This window comes from Ambystoma mexicanum, chromosome 6q, assembly GCF_040938575.1.
Source record: "Ambystoma mexicanum isolate Mex_15411 chromosome 6q, UKY_AmexF1_1, whole genome shotgun sequence".
Taxonomy (NCBI): domain Eukaryota; kingdom Metazoa; phylum Chordata; class Amphibia; order Caudata; family Ambystomatidae; genus Ambystoma; species Ambystoma mexicanum.
The window spans coordinates 752765397-752784117 of record NC_090937.1 but is presented as its reverse complement, the minus strand read 5'-3'; positions in this window follow the sequence as shown (position 1 = coordinate 752784117).

The following is an 18721-nucleotide window of genomic DNA, read 5'->3' as shown; positions in this document are numbered from 1 at the left end:
TCAAGAAGGTTAATGTTTAGGATCAGTCTGGCAGCCTAACTTTGAATTCTTTGGAGTTATCTTGTAGATAAGGAGGGACGCAGATGTTCAAAGAATTGGTGTAATATATTCTGGATATAGTTATAGCTATAACAAGGAATGCCCAAAGATGTCTTGTGCACCAATATTGACGTTTTAGCAAGTCACAGATGGTAGTTGCAGTTTGTTGTTAGTGTGTTAAATTGATTTGACAGAAAAAGCTTATAATTAAAGATAAATGGCAGTCGATCCAAGCTCTTCGTGACAATGATTTGAACCTTTGGCTTGTACTAGATTATTCTTTCATGTCTCCTGGACAGTAATTGGATGTCTTGGCTATTTGGCTTTGCAGTCTAGGAATGTATTTCCATTCATTAACAAATGACGCAAAAATTCAAACTGACCGACAAATGACAGCATATTTTTCAGGGGATGGCGAGAATAGACCGTTGCAGGAGCAGTTCACAAACACTGCTGCATCCCCAGTGATGTCTGTGGAGCTGACTATCAATAGTGATACCTGGATCATCAACAGAGTGCAAACCCTTAAGGAGGGGAACATTCATGCAATACTTAAACGATAATCAAGTTGCATTATTCTTATACTGGAAACTCATTTAAGAGAGTCAAAAGATATTTTGTAAATTTGAGTTGGGTATTAGCATAATGGTTCATTTTTATTTGGTCGAATTGGTACATTTGATCGAATTTGGCCTGTACTATTCGACGAATAAAAACCAACAATTAGGCTAATACATACCGAACATGTGGAGCGGGAGTTGTGGGGGTGTCCCCCGCTCCCTATGGTTGGTATGTATTAGCCTTGGGGGGTTCTCTGGGGTGTCCCACGCTTTGTCAAAATGGGAGGCTAGGGACTGAAGAAAACAAAAATGGACAATGCAGCGTCGGATTCGACCCGCGTTAGAGGGCCTGATCTGACGCTGCAGGGATGAAGGGGACCAGGCGTCGTCCAAACAGGCAAGTAGGGTTGTGGGGTGGGGTGGGGGGTTGGTTTGGTGTGTGCGCATTTGGTTTGAGCTTTGGTCATCTGACAATTGATCGCATGCGGGCAGTTTTTTTTCATTCTGTTTACTGGGATAAATTGTCAGACGAACAAACACCTCCAAACCGTGAGTTGTGCATAGGTCCAATTAGAATTGCGAGGATGTAGAGTTTGTAATTTCTCTTCTCAAAATCTAGCTTCATACATGGTTTTTCGACTTTAGTAGTCATGCTAAAGAAGACAGATAATTATGGAATTCTGGGTCTGAACCTCTTCTCGTTCAGGCCCATAACGTGGTTGCTTCAGCTATCCTCTAATCACCAATCTGCAGTGACTTGTTCCCATTGCGAGATCCTCACAGTGGCTCGGATGCAGGCACCCAAGGAATGGGTGAGGCAGGGAGAGAGCTCTTAACTTGGCTATGGGAAATCGGTTGCACTAGGATTCTCCAGTTCTTTTTCCATCTCCCAAACAGGAGTGGGGGGAGGAACCTCTCTGTCCTTTTTCCAGATAGCTCAAAGACCTGTGAAATCCATTATTTGTTTATGTATTGAAGCTTTGGCAGGAAGTGAGTGGATACATAGTAGCCTAAAAAACTGCATGGAGCAGAGCATCTGTGATACTCTGGGCATTGCACAGTGTGGGACAAGTGCACTTTTACTGGTCGAACTCATGACAACCAACACTGCACGAACAAAGGGCAGACTTTAAAAATGAAGTCTATGAAAACAACTGTTGGTAGGACAGTGTGGGGCAGCATGCACCGCCATGCATTGTGATGTGCCAAATATGATCTGAGCTCCTATGAGTTTTGGACTGTGCCATCACAAGATTGAATGGCCCTCAAATTAGAGGGGCATCATTAGTGTATGTTCTGGACCTCTTTATATCCATCATTTTAAACACCTGATCTCCACTGCTCCTTGAGCTTGATGTCCCCCACCCTTGGTGCTCCTTGAGCTTGATGTCCCCCACCCTTGGTGCTCCTTGTGCTTGATGTCCCCCCCCCCCTTGGTGCTCCTTGAGCTTGATGTCCCTCGCCCTTGGTGCTCCTTGAGCTTGATGTCCCCCACCCTTGGTGCTCCTTGAGCTTGATGTCCCCCACCCTTGGTGCTCCTTGTGCTTGATGTCCCTCACCCTTAGTGCTCCTTGAGCTTGATGTCCCCCACCCTTGGTGCTCCTTGAGTTTGAAGTCCCTCACCCTTGGTGCTCCTTGAGCTTGATATCCCCCCCCTTGGTACTCCTTGAGCTTGATGTCCCTCACCCTTGGTGCTCCTTAAGCTTTATGTCCCCCACCCTTGGTGCTCCATGAGATTATCTGCTTCTAAACCCTCATTTCAGCTTTGGCACTTTCCAGGGCAGAAATTTTGCCATCATTATTTAACACCACCTCCAATGGAAATCTGGAAATCTGAGTAGCCTGATCGTATAACATCATTATGGCCATGATGGTAGCAACGGTAATTCTGTCCCATTTGTAAACAATGAAAACACAAAAAAGATAAATACAAAAAAGACTTTTACCACCACATAGACTGACCTTTTACCACCACATAGACTGACCTTGTCATGGCATCTCTTATGGAGATTTTAATCGCTCACTGTGTCCAGCTATTCCCTCGAACCTCGGAGAAGCAGAACCTGCAAGGAGACAAAAGGAACATCATTAGCAGCAGCATCTTACCTGCAGTCTTCATCTTTAAACACTCGCAGCTACTGAGAACAGCTTCCTCGAATCTGCACATCTCCCGGACAGAACGACCTGAAAGAGAAAGAGGAAGATAGAGGCAACATTAAAGAAAGCAGTAGAGACATTTACAAATTACGAACTGCTCAAAAGGCTTACCTGGCTGGTCCCCTCTCGGCTGTTACCACTCCGGACATTCCACTTGCGCTGAAGAACACAGCGACCTACAAGGAAGGAAAACACAGGTTAGCAAAGGCAAGACTTTGTAGCGCTGCCCATAGCGCTTACTTACCGCATCATAGCGCTCTTAATGCGCCATCATTTACCAGCGGGGCTTAACCAAGCCAGTTCGCCGCGCTGAAGCTCCGCATACCTAAGGGAGAAAAAAAGAGACATTTTAAACAAAGGCATGCAGGATAGCAACAAAACTAAAGAACAGCAATAAGACCTACCTGAACAATATCAAATGGGCCGGCGTCAATGGAGTAACTGGACCGCACTCGCCCATGAAAGACAACGCGCCCCTGCAAAGAAGACAGGCCCGAGAGCACGCATAATTCTACCACTAGGCAGAACCTTCCCCGCAGACCACATCAGGGCAAAGCTGAGAAGCATACCAGCGAGTAACCCGGCTGGGTGGCGTCCCTGTGGATACCAGGTGAGCATAACATACTTTCATGCTAAACAAAGAATTCCAAAGGGAACATTATTTTCCTGAAGAGACAGCACTTTCAAACAAACAATGGCAAAACCAATAGTTTTGGCTTAGTAACATAGAAAGTAAGATTTTCATATTTTACTGTGTGAGCTTTAGCTTTGCTAGCTCTAGCTCCTATTCAAGAAAATTGGGCTCTGGAACACCAGATAGACAGTAAAGATCAGATGAAATTCATTTGAGTCAAGCACATACATCCAAACACAAGATGGGGAGAACGCAAACTGTATTTGAGACAGGAAGAGGCGAAACATATATGCAAATTAAAAAGTACTATACCTGAATTAAACAAGGACACAGAAATGCATACTTTCATATGAACAAGGATGGAATGTATGAAGACATACTGTGGTTGAATTCTAACTCTGATCTGATACCGCAAAACCAAATAGGATTTGCTGTATACCACTCATATGACTCAAGATTTCGTATTGATACCATCTTTTGTGCCTTGGGAGACCCACTCTAGTGAAGCATACCAGCGAGTAACCCGGCTGGGTGGGGTCCCTGTGGATACCAGGTGAGCGTAACACACTTTCAGGCTAGACAAAGAATTCCAAAGAGAACATTATTTTCCTGAAGAGACAGCACTTTCAAACAAACAATGGCAAAACCAATAGTTTTGGCTTAGTAACATAGAAAGTAAGATTTTCATATTTTACTGTGTGAGCTTTAGCTTTGCTAGCTCTTGCTCCTATTCAAGAACATTGGGCTCTGGAACACCAGATAGACAGTAAAGGTCAGATGAAATTCATTGGAGTCAAGCACATACATCCAAACACAAGATGGGGAGAACGCAAACTGTATTTGAGACAGGAAGAGGCGAAACATATTTGCACATTAAAAAGTACTATACCTGAATTAAACAAGGACACAGAAATGCATACTTTCATATGAACAAGGATGGAATGTATGAAGACATACTGTGGTTGAATTCTAACTCTGATCTGATACCGCAAAACCAAATAGGATTTGTTGTATACCACTCATATGACTCAAGATTTCGTATTGATACCATCTTTTGTGCCTTGGGAGACCCACTCTAGTGAAGCATACCAGCGAGTAACCCGGCTGGGTGGCGTCCCTGTGGATACCAGGTGAGCGTAACACACTTTCAGGCTAGACAAAGAATTCCAAAGGGAACATTATTTTCCTGAAGAGACAGCACTTTCAAACAAACAATGGCAAAACCAATAGTTTTGGCTTAGTAACATAGAAAGTAAGATTTTCATATTTTACTGTGTGAGCTTTAGCTTTGCTAGCTCTTGCTCCTATTCAAGAACATTGGGCTCTGGAACACCAGATAGACAGTAAAGATCAGATGAAATTCATTGGAGTCAAGCACATACATCCAAACACAAGATGGGGAGAACGTAAACTGAATTTGAGACAGGAAGAGGCGAAACTTATTTGCAAATTAAAAAGTACTATACCTGAATTAAACAAGGACACAGAAATGCAAACTTTCATATGAACAAGGATGGAATATATGAAGACATACTGTGGTTGAATGCTAACTCTGATCTGGTACCGCAAAACCAAATAGGATTTGCTGTATACCACTCATATGACTCAAGATTTTGTATTGATACCATCTGTTGTGCCTTGGGAGACCCACTCTAGTGCAGCTGACAGGCACCTCTGATTGAACACTAGAGACAGGAGGAAGGTATATATTGTTCATAGTATCACTTAGACCATATGCCCATTTTGGGTTTCTGAATTTACAAACCAATGGGATATAAGAATTTGATAAGTTTAGATATGCTAGTCTGAATGAATAATAAACATGAGAAGGAACAATACTTCTGGCACATAGCTGGATTACATACAAGTACGAGTTGGGAGTGGAATTACACAATGACCTTAGCATAGGTGTGACGTCATCACATCACAACGCGTCATATCATGACAATATAAACTAGTTTGAGCAAGATGTCTCCAAATACGTACTACCCTCACCATATGCCCAATGGGGCTCGATATTCTCACACCAATGGGAAATACTACATTGAAAATCTTTAATATAATATCAGGCTGAAGAGATGCGAGTCGGAATAATAAATGTCTGAAGGTACAACACTACGGATATTTAGCTGAATTATGTATGAGTACAAGTCAGGAGTAGGAACTGTGAACAAGTAGATACCAATACAAAGCAATCAATTGGAGCACTTAATGCCAATACTCACGGGCGGTCTTATCCGTGCATTAATCATTGTTTACAAAAGTGGCCGTCATAGCGTCATAGCATGTCATAGCGTGACAATACAAATAAGACTGAGCAAGATGGCAGCAGCGTTCCCAAATGCGGGATGCTGCTGATGCCTCGGCTGAAACAATGCACTCATCTACAGGTTAAATTGACAATGAAGATATGACCTTATAGTTGGGCTCTGTTGCCATTGTTGTTTTTGCCACTTACAAAAGTGGTGTCTTACTTGATTTAGATTTCGATGTTTGATGCGAAATTAAACAGGAATACAACTATGATATGCAGATGAAGAAATTGTTTTGCCAGACTGATCTAAGGTACACCATGACAATAGTAGGGTCAACTCTGAGTGAGACTGTAGATTATGAACAGTTTTACTAATTGAATATATTTTGTAATTTTGTAGATTACCATGGAAACTGTAATATAGAAAATAATTGGAAGATTGGATACTATGCATGTATATATATATGGTTGCCTGTAACATAAAGAAATTATATATCACAGGTATATACATTTTGGCCGAACTAAGAGGATTTATCCAATTGGAGTGCAAAATGAACAATAATGTTCTCTGTCATATCACAGGATACAGGACTAAAATTGATTGTCCAGATTTCAGTGGAGTGATCTTAATACATGTGGTATTTTTAAGTGCAAGTAGTGAGGTAATCAGAGTAGACAACACTGATTATTGATTTGTTTCATAAGCACAGCCAATATTACAAGGGAATAAGGGGTAAGAAGGATAACATTTTGTAGAGTGTCCACTAGAGGTGTTGGTCAGTAGTGTGGGATCCCGAATCCCAAGTAGACATCATGGGTCGAGGATACTAGCAATGTTAGTTTAAGAATGGAATTGGATATGGACAAATGTCAATTGATTTCTTAACACAGACCCATTTTTGCAATGAATTGTAAATATGTACTGGGTAATTTGGTATGGCATGTCTCCTGCCGGTGTCTTTCTAAATCACTGATTCCTATTTCTCTCTCTCTTTTTTCCAGAAAATATTGATTCAAAAGAATGTGGATTAATAGGACAGACAATATAGAAATGTTTATGTTTATTATTGTATGTTTAGGTTGACAGTATACTTACAGAAACAAAGTAAAATTGTTAAGAATTGTATTTGGAAGTGATTATGAATTACTGTTAAAGTACACTGCCTGGATAAAGCCCAAATGGGCGAAACATTAGCACATGATCGCTAATGAGTAAATGTTGTTTTTTGTGTTAATTTTTGTTGAGATAAAGGTTTTTGAGAGTCTTGTTCATTTTTGTTAAGATAACCACATAAAACCTTTTGAACCACAGCGCATGGAAGTGTCTGGATTATATCTTTAAAATGTTAATACTGGTTGCGTTTTAGTGTTACAACCACCAGACACTCATGCAGCACAGGTGGTCAATTGGAAGTAGCTAGATTCCATACTGAAATAACCATACATCTGAATTATAGTCGATATTAGGGGACCACAGTGTCCCGTTACTAAACACTTAAGCCAGTTTCTCAATCTCATTAGAGATGAACCTGAGGTGAGACCCATTACCTGAACTCACCTTCACCCAAATTAACGACCCCAACCTAATAGATACCTTTGGCAGGGCAACCCCGGAAGAACAAGGGCATAGCCAAGCAGGTCCCTTTTTCTTTTTTAGAACAGGGGTTACTCTATCAAGGAGACATGGGGAAGGATGGTCTTCAACAGACACAACAGGTGTTTCCCGTAGTCATCTGAGGACAATGTTGGACCTGGCTCACCCCCATCTCACTGCCGCCCATCAGGGAATAGGGAAGACCCAAAGCCAGGTAATACCATGGTTTTACTGGCCCGGGGTGTTCGCAGATGTGAAGAACTGTGTCTCCACCTGTGAAATATGCTAAAAGATTGCAGCCACCCCTGTTCCCCAGGTCTCATTACAACCACTTACAAATATTGACGTACCCTTTTCCCGAATAGCAATGGACATAGTGAGCCCACTAAAAACATCTACATTGGGGAATAAGTACATCTTAGTGATTGCTGACTACGCTAGATGATACCCCAAAGCATTTCATTTTAGTAATAATTCTAATCAACAGATTTTAACACACCTCCTTCCTCTCATGAGTGGAATTCCCCAAGGAAATCCTCACAGATCTGGGTACCACTTTTATGTCGACGATCATGAATGAAGTAAAGGAAATGCTGCACATCAAAACTCTAAAGACCTCTGTCTATCATCCCCAAATGGACAGCCTTGTGGGGAGGTTTAATCAAACCCTAAAGAGAATCCTCCACAAGTTGGTCGAGGCTGATGATAGAAATTGGGACATTATGATTCCATGGGCTCATTTGCAGTTAGGAAACCCCCTGAGGCGTCTCTACAGTACTCTTCCTTTGAGTTACTATATGGACGAGAACCTCAAGACGTACTGAATATGTCGAAAGAGACCTTGAAGGAGAGAGACAAAGCCATCCTATCCATTTCACAGACAACTCAGAAGTTAAAATCCCATGTGATTGCTGGAAGAGAAATTGTCAAACACCACCTAGGTAGGGCACAAGAACATCAAAAATCCTTACATAATAGAAAAGTGGTAGCCAGGTCTTTTTCCACTGGGGAATCGTCCTAGTTCTCCTTCCCACATCGGAGTACAAAATGATCTCAAAATGGTACGGTCCTTATAAAATTCTTAGAAGAAAAGGTCCCTTGAATTATGTAGAGGCCCAAACAGATAAACGGCAGAAAACCAAACTCTGTCGCATAATACTGTTGAAAGAATGGAAGGTCGACCCTGTGGGGGAGACTATGGTGAGCATGGCCACCCTCCTTACAGCAGATTAGAGAACAGAGTCAAAGGCTACCCTTGTCATTAACGCACGGAAGGTCGCCCTATTTTGGCAGTGAAGCTAGATTTGTATATACTAGCTCATAGAGATCACCAAGAGTAGAGATGTCTTAAAACAAAGTTTAATTTCTTACAAAGACAGACATTTAACAATACATATGTGCCTTAAGTGGCACGAAGGGTATGTGTAAAACAAAACAGTATGTATATCCGTGGGTTAGTAAGCAAAGTAAAAAGTGACTGTCATTTCATGCACTGCTATATCGACTAGCAATACGCAGTTATTGTTACTGTCATTTCATGCACTGCTGTATCAACTAGCAATACGCAGTTATTTTTGACACAGAAATGAGGGTGTTTCTGGTTCGGTGAGGATTGGAACTGTAGCAGGGGCTGTATAGAGTAAACAGCACTGTTAAAGCACCGAACTGCCGTCAGCACACTGATTCTGATGAAGACGTTGTTGGACAAAGTATGATGTGCCCCTAGAGAGAGTTAGAGAAGGATGATTTAAAAGGTGATCAAGGAGTGGAAATTCACAGGAAGGGCACTGCAGAAAAAAGGGGGCGTCCTACCTAAATTAGTATGGAGGCGTCATGGCATAGAGTTGTTAGTGGTTTGCCGGCTGTCTTTGCTGCAGATGGTGTTATTTCAGTCTGACTTCAGACTCTGGTATCTAAATAATAAAGATATGTATAAATGCTGGCTTGCAATAAGTTACTGAAACACAGGGATTAGTAGTGAGAACAGGAAAAGCGGTACCTGGGACCTGTTGAACGGAGTCCAAGGTAAGGTAAGTATTGAGGGATAACTTAGCTGAGTCTTCAGAGGTTTGTTCATTCAGGAAGCCAGTGAAGGCTTAGTTCTGCCTGTAATTAGGAGTGCAAAGCTGTAAATAACTGTAAAAAGCGGCTTCTATGTTAGTTAAGACGTGCCATCAGTATTAGTGCTGCAAAATGCATAAACAGTGTGGCTCGAGACAGCGAGGTAAGATGGAGTCCGTGGATGGCAAGGGTCCGCTATATTAGATGTAGGCATGAAAAAGAGTGAATGTTTAGGCGATTTTGGATAGATCGCGTACATGCTCTTAAATGAGGTAGGATCTAAATTGGTGCTGCCTTGATACTTACCTTACCTTGGACTCCATTCAACTGGTCCAAGGTACCGTTTTTCCTGTTCTCATTACTAATCCCTGTGTTTCGATAACTTATTGCAACACGGCATTTATACATATCTTTATTATTTAGATACCAGAGTCTGAAGTCAGACTGAAATAATGCCATATGCATCAATGACAGCAGGCAACCACTAACAACTCTATGCCATGATGCCTCTGTACTAATTTAGGTAGGTCCCCCCTTTATTCTGCAGTTCCCTTCCTGTGAATTTCCACTCCTTGATCACCTTTTAAATCATCCTTCTCTAACTCTCTCTAGGGGCACGCCATACTTTGTCCAACATCGTCTACATCAGAATCAATGTCCTGATGGCAGTTTGGTGCCTTAACAGTGCTGTTTACTCTATACAGCCCCTGCTACAGTTCCAATCCTCAATGAACCAGAAACACCATAATTTCTATGTGTCGATCATAACTGCATATTGCTAGTTGATACAGCAGTGCATGAAATGACAGTCACTTTTTACTTTGCTTACTAACCCACGGATATGCATATTGTTTTGTGTTACTCATACCTTTCATGCCACTTAAGGCACATATGTATTGTTAAATGTGTGTCTTTGTAAAAAATTAAACTTTGTTTTAAGACATCTCTGATGGTGATTTCTATAAGCTAGTATATACCAATCTAGCTTCACTGCCAATGCAGGGCGACCTCCTGTGCGTTAATGACAAGGGTAGCCTTTGACTCTGTTCTCTAATCTGCTATTGCTACCTAACCCTCTAGAGTAATGGCCCACTTCACTAAAAAGAGGGTGTCGGCCCCTTATTTCTCTCACGCCCTCCTTACAGACCAACAGTTGGTTCCTAACCATCTACCACTCTCCCAACAAGATCCTTGCAAAATGTTAGAACAATTTCCAGAGGTCTTCTCTGAGCAATCCAGTAGTGTGCAGAATTTCTTTCATTACATACGCACCCCAGCCGGGCAAACAGTGACTTAACAAACATTACCAGCAAGGAGGAAGATTATTGAGGCAGAACTCAACAAGATGCTCAAGGCCAACACCATTAAGACCTCAGAGAGTCCCAGGTCATCCCCCATCGTGTTGGTTGTAAAACCGGACAAGTCATGGTTGTTTTGTATAGATTTCAGGAAATTAAATTCCATCTCTACTTTTTATAATTACCCATTCCCACAAATGATGAGCTTATTGAGACGTTAGGGTCATCAAATACATATCCACTCTGGAACAAACCAAAGGTTATTGGCAGGTACCCCAAAACCCAACTGATAGGGGAAAGAAGTATTTTCTACCACACAGGAGAGCTTTCAATTTAAGGTACTGCCCTTTGGTTGGCATGGTGCCCTTGGCACATTCCAACAATTGGTGGAAAAGATCCTAAGGCCCTAGTCTAGCTTCTTTGGCATCTAGTCGGTTGACATCATTATACATAGTAAGACCTGGCCCGATCACATGAACCATCTTTGTGTAATCACAAGAGCCCTCTGAAGAGCCGGTTTAACAGACAGCCCAAAGAAATTTCAAGTGGCCCAATTTGTTGTACAATATCTGGGCTACTTCATGGGAAATTAACTGATTATGCTTCAGACAGAAAAGGTCAAAGCTGTACAAGAAACACCCGTACCCAAAATCAAAAGAGACCTTCAAGCTTTCCTCAGATTGACAGGCTATTACAGATGGTTCATACCAAATAATTCAACCTTGGCCGCCAATCTTACCGCCAACCTCAAGAACTCACACCCACAAGAGCTTGTCTGTGAAAAAGAAGACCAAAGAAGCTTTGGAGGTCTCAAACAAATCCTATGTCAGAAGCCTGTCTTGAAGATGCCTGACTTCAACTGAGAGTTTATACTTCAGACGGGATACTGAATCCAGTTACAAAAACAGAGCAAAATCAGATAGCTATCGGCCCTCAGTACAACACAACGAACTCCAGTGTGGTTCAATGTGTTCAGTGAGAGACGCTGTACATTAGAATGCATTGGCTTCTTATACTTTTTGTGAGCATGATGTCCAGCCCCACTTCGGGTTAATATTCCACTAATACATCACCGATCTAGGGTTCATGCCAAGTCTCGCACATCCGCATATAACTGGTTTACTTTTAATACATATATCAACAAGCCTATACGGCAACTGTGTATACTGGGATTTCCCATGTAGGTCTTCTTAAACATTAATACAATGTAGTTAAACAAGAGTTCTACGTTCAGTATTTGAATACATTGTCTTTATTGTATACTCGTGGATTAGTTTCATTGCACGAGTAATCCGTTACACACAGTTCAACGAAGGACAAGGTCTCAGTTCATGACCTCAACAAGTGGCCTGCAGGCAAGTTACATATTAGCTATGTACAGAGGTCAAGACGGCCATGTTGTATTTTGGACTGACATCGTCCACCATTTGAACTCACAGGGTGACATTTACAAAGCGAACCTAAAATGGCTGATTGACCTAAAATGGCAGCTTACATTGATTCTAAGGTCAGGACCTTGCGACACGGATTCCTTCGCAAGCGACTTACGAGCAGCTTGGCGTAGGCCAATATACATATATTTATTACATTAGGAGGAACAATATAATTTCTCTTTTGACAAGGGGAGCCACCTCCTTTGAGGTTAGGGAGGTGAGCACGTTAAGCAAGACCCTTCATAGGGGTATGGGCAAGTGGGACCTCACTGGGGTTGACTCTCCTCTTGGGGATAAGGACTCCAATTTCGATCAGGAACTCAGAGTCCAAAACACAATCTCTGCATATATGGGTGTTGTCATGTAAGTGTCTCCTTGCAGAAAGGAGCACCGGACAGACCACACAACTTTTCCCAAGAGCACCGCCCATATCAAGCAAGTACATTGTGGGTCCAGCAGAACAGGAGGCAGGCAGCACGGCAAGATGTATATGAACTATATGTTTGACACTGTGAACATAGACAAGGGCTATGATAAAGAGGCCCAGGAGTGGGAGTCAGAAGCCAGCAGCCATCCCTTTCATTGGGCAATGCCCCAGAAGTATGTCTTGGTTGTTCTATTGTCTGTTTCTTCTTTTGAGTAGCAAGGAAATAAACTAGGTTAGAATAGGATTTTGGACAGAGGACTTCATTTATGTTGAGCCATCCTGACACCCTAACGAGCACCCTTTTGACTTTCTACTCTGTGGAGAAGGGTTTAGTATCACACACTTAGGGAAATATTAGGTCTTTTTACTCTAAAGAGAGAATACAACTGATACACCTTGTCTGTCTCCAGATTCTGACTTACCACATGACATATTTTCACAATGGCATCCACTAGCTCCTCATGCATTGAAGTGGATGGATGTAATGTTGAGTTGAGTTGACCATAGTTAGAACTACACCATAACTAGAATGCCTTCCCTGGATAACCCTCTGCAAGAAAAGGTCAACCCATTGAACCCCTGTGCAAGGCATTGTGATGCAATAAGTCATCACACAGAGACAGCTCAAGCACATCAAAATATGTAGATATTAGGAACAGTATGTGTGGCCCTATGGTGCAGTAAGTCATGACATTGTTGAGGGACACCCCTAACATCAACCTGTTGATGGAAATCTTATAGTAGTTATAAGGCCTAGCAATCCAGTCACTGGACGTAGAGATATACCCTGTGTGGCATGACTTGCAGATACACCCTTGCCTCACTGCCAAATATGTATGTGCCCACTGCTTGGCCCACAGGAGCTCATCAAGAAATGTAGTCTGATTATGATGGAAACACTGCCAGCACCGCCAGAAGGAAAGGTGCTACATGAGATGAGGAATATATGCAGGCACAACCAACACCACAGCTGCCCTTGCCATGGCAGCTCTTGCCCCAGCTGCCACCACCACAATTATCCTGTTTCAGATGCCACTAGCACATTTACAAAAGCCGCCAGTGCATCAGATACTAGAGGTGTAGCTCTGGGTCCACAGCTGCTCGGCAGAACCCCTGAAATGGAAGGAAATTCGGCAGCCTGCTGGCATACACATTGACTGCCAAATAGGCATCTGCAACATATGTCCCGATGCACCAACTGAAGTTAGCAACACTCTGCTTCAAGTGGCTTGTGAGTTTCAGGACTCCCTGCCTACTGGTGAGGACATCTCTGTAGTTCCGAAGGAAGAGATGGCAGAGCATACAGAAGAGCCTGAGGCTGGTGTTCCATGGGAGTGCTACTCTTGTCACAATCAACATGACATGGCACCTACAGATGATGATGCTGGGTGGTGCTTATGTGGATCTCTCCTAACCCAGAAACCCCCCTGTTCAACACCCCAAACACCTTAGGGAATCAGTCCATGCCAGGGAGCCTTAAAGGCATACTCTAGTAAAAAATGTTATTGTCCCAATGGGTCGGCCATGTTTTTTTAAGGCTAAGTGGCTCGATTTTAGAAAACTTTCCTATGGACCTTACCCGAGTTTTCGTCCATTAAACGCACGTGAAAACAAGCACCTGGGAGCCGCCATTTTCTGAAAATCCTATCTTTTCCCCGATCGCCCTGGCTCACCTGCTTTTGCGGCACTAACTCAATTCCCGCGCCCCTGAGCCTGTCATCAGCAGACTCGTACCGCCCATTTCCCAACGCCAAAGCACGTCTCGTGTCAACATTCGCTTCGCTTCAGCTAATGACGTGTCGCCATGGAAATGGCAGGACGCCTCTTTCCTCAATAAGTATAAACAGACCGTTTCACAACACACAGCAGCAGGTTTTCGATTCCATTCCTCTCTCTGTGTTACTTTGAGTATTCTGTGACTCGTTTCAGTGCTCTGGTCAGCTACCTTCGCCGCTTGTAGCCCGTGTGAACACCTGTACCATCTCGGTAAATTATTTTACACAATGTCTACAATAATGCCCTACATGTACGAGCCTGAGTATACCGAGGAGGAACTACTGGAAAGGGAAGCACGTGAAACGATGGGGATTCGGACGGCAGTTGGGAGGACGATTCAACAGATGAAGAGCCTGGGCCTAGTCGCATGGACGGCGTCTCCACCTGGTGCACATGCAATCGGTGCGAGCTAATGCCAACCGAGGACAAGAACTGCTGCTGCTGCCGAGAAAACTCGGGATGCCTGGCCTACATTTCGGAAGGCGAGCCACGACCGCAATGCATCACCGAGCTGCCAGACTTCAGGGCAGCCTGCCTCACACGGGCCGTGTTGAGAATCTTGATGGTGCTTATGCACGAACTTCGAGCAACTGTTCGTCCTCGTAATCCGAGTAACGAGTAAGTATACTCTGCTCGTTATGCCACTCCTATTTTATGTTCTTCTACTATATCCAAAATTACATCTACATATCATTGTAACGCATGTAAGGCGTTGAATAGTGTGCATTGTCTAGATAGCATTTGTCCGTGTAAAATGCCATTAGTTACAAGAATTGTCATTGACAACAAACGTTTATTAAACTTATCTGGGTCATTTAAAAACAGTTTGTGTCATTCCTTTTCACAGGTGGTACAGGCTGGTGGCCTATCGTTCCTATACATGGTGGCTTCACGGGAGGCTTGGACACCGCGTTCGAAGAGTGATACCCGCCTGTGCCGTTCGTGCCATTAGAGAAACGTTCCCGAGTGACAGCGGTCAGTACAGGGGATTTTCTCTCGCTGTGCTGCAACCTGACCTGTATAATCTTTAAAGTCTTGCATTTTTGTGTCATGAAAATAAGATACAAAATAAAACACCACATTTATTTTAACAACGTTTGTCTCGATTTTTTAAATGAATCACATATATCTATACTATCAATTACCATTGGATTATACAGACCTTCGGTCTTGGGCCACTATAATACACTGGTTGAAGTGTGGGTCTGTGCTCACAAGAATCTGCGGTATGTGGCATTTGTTATTGATAAGCAACGATATACTATCATTCATATAAAGGCGATATACTGTATATTGATATAAAGGCGGTTCGCGCCGGTGGATGCTCGCTGGCATGGGGGGGGCTGTCCGGGGCGCGAAAGGCCAAGGTGCCAAACTACATGTACACTTCAAAAGGTGTCCCACGCCAAGGGGCCATCGGTCACATGGCCTCCTCAGACCCCGTGTCTCCAGCCAGGCCTCCCCTTGAAGCAGGCCGCCCCCCTGCAATCCACATAAGTGTGTCTCCATTCAGCAGTCTTCCTGTGCCTTATCTGCACGCCCCAGGCCCATCCATCCCACCCCCCTGTATCAAAGGCGGTTCGCGCTGGTAGATGCTCGCTGGCATGGGGGGGGGCTGTCCGGGGCGCGAAAGGCCAAGGTGCCAAACTACATGTACACTTCAAAAGGTGTCCCACGCCAAGGGTCCATCGGTCACATGGCCTCCTCAGACCCCGTGTCTCCAGCCAGGCCTCCCCTTGAAGCAGGCCGCCACCCTGCAATCCACATAAGTGTGTCTCCATTCAGCAGTCTTCCTGTGCCTTATCTGCACGCCCCAGGCCCATCCATCCCACCCCCCTGTATCAAAGGCGGTTCGCGCTGGTAGATGCTCGCTGGCATGGGGGGGGCTGTCCGGGGCGCGAAAGGCCAAGGTGCCAAACTACATGTACACTTCAAAAGGTGTCCCACGCCAAGGGGCCATCGGTCACATGGCCTCCTCAGACCCCGTGTCTCCAGCCAGGCCTCCCCTTGAAGCAGGCCGCCCCCCTGCAATCCACATAAGTGTGTCTCCATTCAGCAGTCTTCCTGTGCCTTATCTGCACGACCCAGTCCCATCCATCCCACCCCCCTGTATCAAAGGCGGTTCGCGCTGGTAGATGCTCGCTGGCATGGGGGGGGCTGTCCGGGGCGCGAAAGGCCAAGGTGCCAAACTACATGTACACTTCAAAAGGTGTCCCACGCCAAGGGGCCATCGGTCACATGGCCTCCCCAGACCCCGTGTCTCCAGTCAGGCCTCCCCTTGAAGCAGGCCGCCCCCCTAAAACCACGACATACATACGTCATTCATTCACAAACACACCCCTGTTCAAAATACTTTATAAACCACTTGATATGTCTCATGAGAACATCTTTGTGCTTTGCAAGTCAACTCCTGAACGTGTTACCTGGCAACCACCGAGATCTACGCTAATCTGGTCGTCGTCGTGCTATCCGTGAACTTCTGTGACCGCTTAGAGCAAACCCATCAGTGTGCTACCTGTGTCCACCCACCTATTCTCCTGCAACATACTGCTCTGCTTGCTGAATCCGACTTTTTGTTGGTCAAGGTAAGGCCATGTATCCTAGTCATATTTCGCAGATTTTTAAATTTCTATCTATTTGCGAGTAGAGTACACAATAGTGCTATGTTCATTGGTCTCATTGCTATTGACTAGAGTTTCCATTGCTATGCTATCAATAGATCTATTTATTTTCATCTGTGTCTATTGTCATCGAATTGCATCCTTCGGGGATCCAGTCTATGATGTAAGCATGTTTCCTTCTCGTGCAATACAGAACATCCAAGGGATGAGTCACATGTTCAGATTTTAGTCACATCATTTATACATTTCTGCAATTTATGCAAATACTAAGCTGCACATAATGAACTGGTACAGTTCCTGCGACCAAAACAAACCTTGCATTGATCATTGTATGATTCATTTACTTTTGTATCAAATCTTTATTCTTGAAGATGGTATAATAATGTCGATATTTACTTTTCAGATTTATCAACAATGCCTGCCTGTTCGATTAGCGGTTGCCCTTCGAAGACCCATGCGAAAACTGAAGGAACTACAATGCATGTATTCCCGAAAACTGTCGATCGAATAAGAGAATGGGTCAGACATTGCGGATATCCACCGGATGAGCTGGAAAGTAGAGTCCAACAAGTCTTGGAGGACAAGAGGGGCGATCGATACCCCATCTGCAGCCGGCACTTTTCCTTGGACATGTACACAACTTCTTGGGTAACAAAGAAGAATAAACGGCGAACTACACGGAAATTGCACGAAAACGCTATTCCCACTCTATTCGTCCACATTCCGCCACCGGTGAGTCAAGTGTCCGGATTTAGCTTTCGGCCTTGCGGTAGTGTGTAGCCGAATGGATTAATTGATATTGTAAGTGTTCTATCCCTTGTAATAATTTCGATATTGATATGAGTGTATAGTTTTTTGAATAATGACATTTATCAATATATTATTTTTCGATTTCATAACCCACAAACGCAATGTATATATATATGGGGACAGGGAACTGTGCTGTATTGAGCATTTTTCAAGTATTCTGTCGGCTTACATGGCTATTTTCAATATTGGCATTTCATTATCAATCATTAATTGACCTTTACAACTTCTTGACTATCCCTTGAATCTGAAGCAAGAACATTCTACATCCTTGACGTGGTCGCAGTTATCAACCACTTCTAGCGCGTATCAGGTAATCTTATTAGGCTAATCCGCTACATACTTGTTTTATGCATGTCAAGTAATAGTTTTATTCTATCGTGTAATTATTTTACTGAATGTTTGGTTAGTGCTTTCCAATTGATATACACCTTAGTTATCGTCCACTGGTGTTTGTTTTCAGTTATAATTAGTGTTAACCATACTAATGCAAGTACTGTCTTTCAGGGAGATGCTGAAGCGTCCGCCACATCTACAACATTTCTAGATGTTTTTCAACATCAGGAGGTATGGATACTGACAGCTCCATCGAGCATCATCATCAGAGCTGGAATTCTTGTCGTTTGATTGTTCTACACAATGTTTCATTCGTGGTTAGCCGTTGATATGTACCTGTGCTGTCGACCCCAGGTGTATGTTATGTTTTCACAATTGTAATCCTCACTAATGCAAGTACTATGTTTCAGGCAGTCGATGGAGCGTCAACCCCTACACTTGATGCAGAGCCTGACATTCAAGTATACGAATCGGCGCAACAGCTTTCGGAAGTGCGCACTACATTTGCAACATCCATAGATATTCTTCAGCAGCACGAGGTATGGATACTGACAGCTCCATCATGCGTGATCATATAACGTGATTCCATTGGCTATACTTTCTTCCCTATAAACGCAAGTGGTGTGTTTCAGGGAGACGACGGAGCTTCCACCCCAATCACAACATCTCATTTAGATGATGCAGATGTAAAGGAATCGTTGAAATAAGTCCATGAAATGTGATC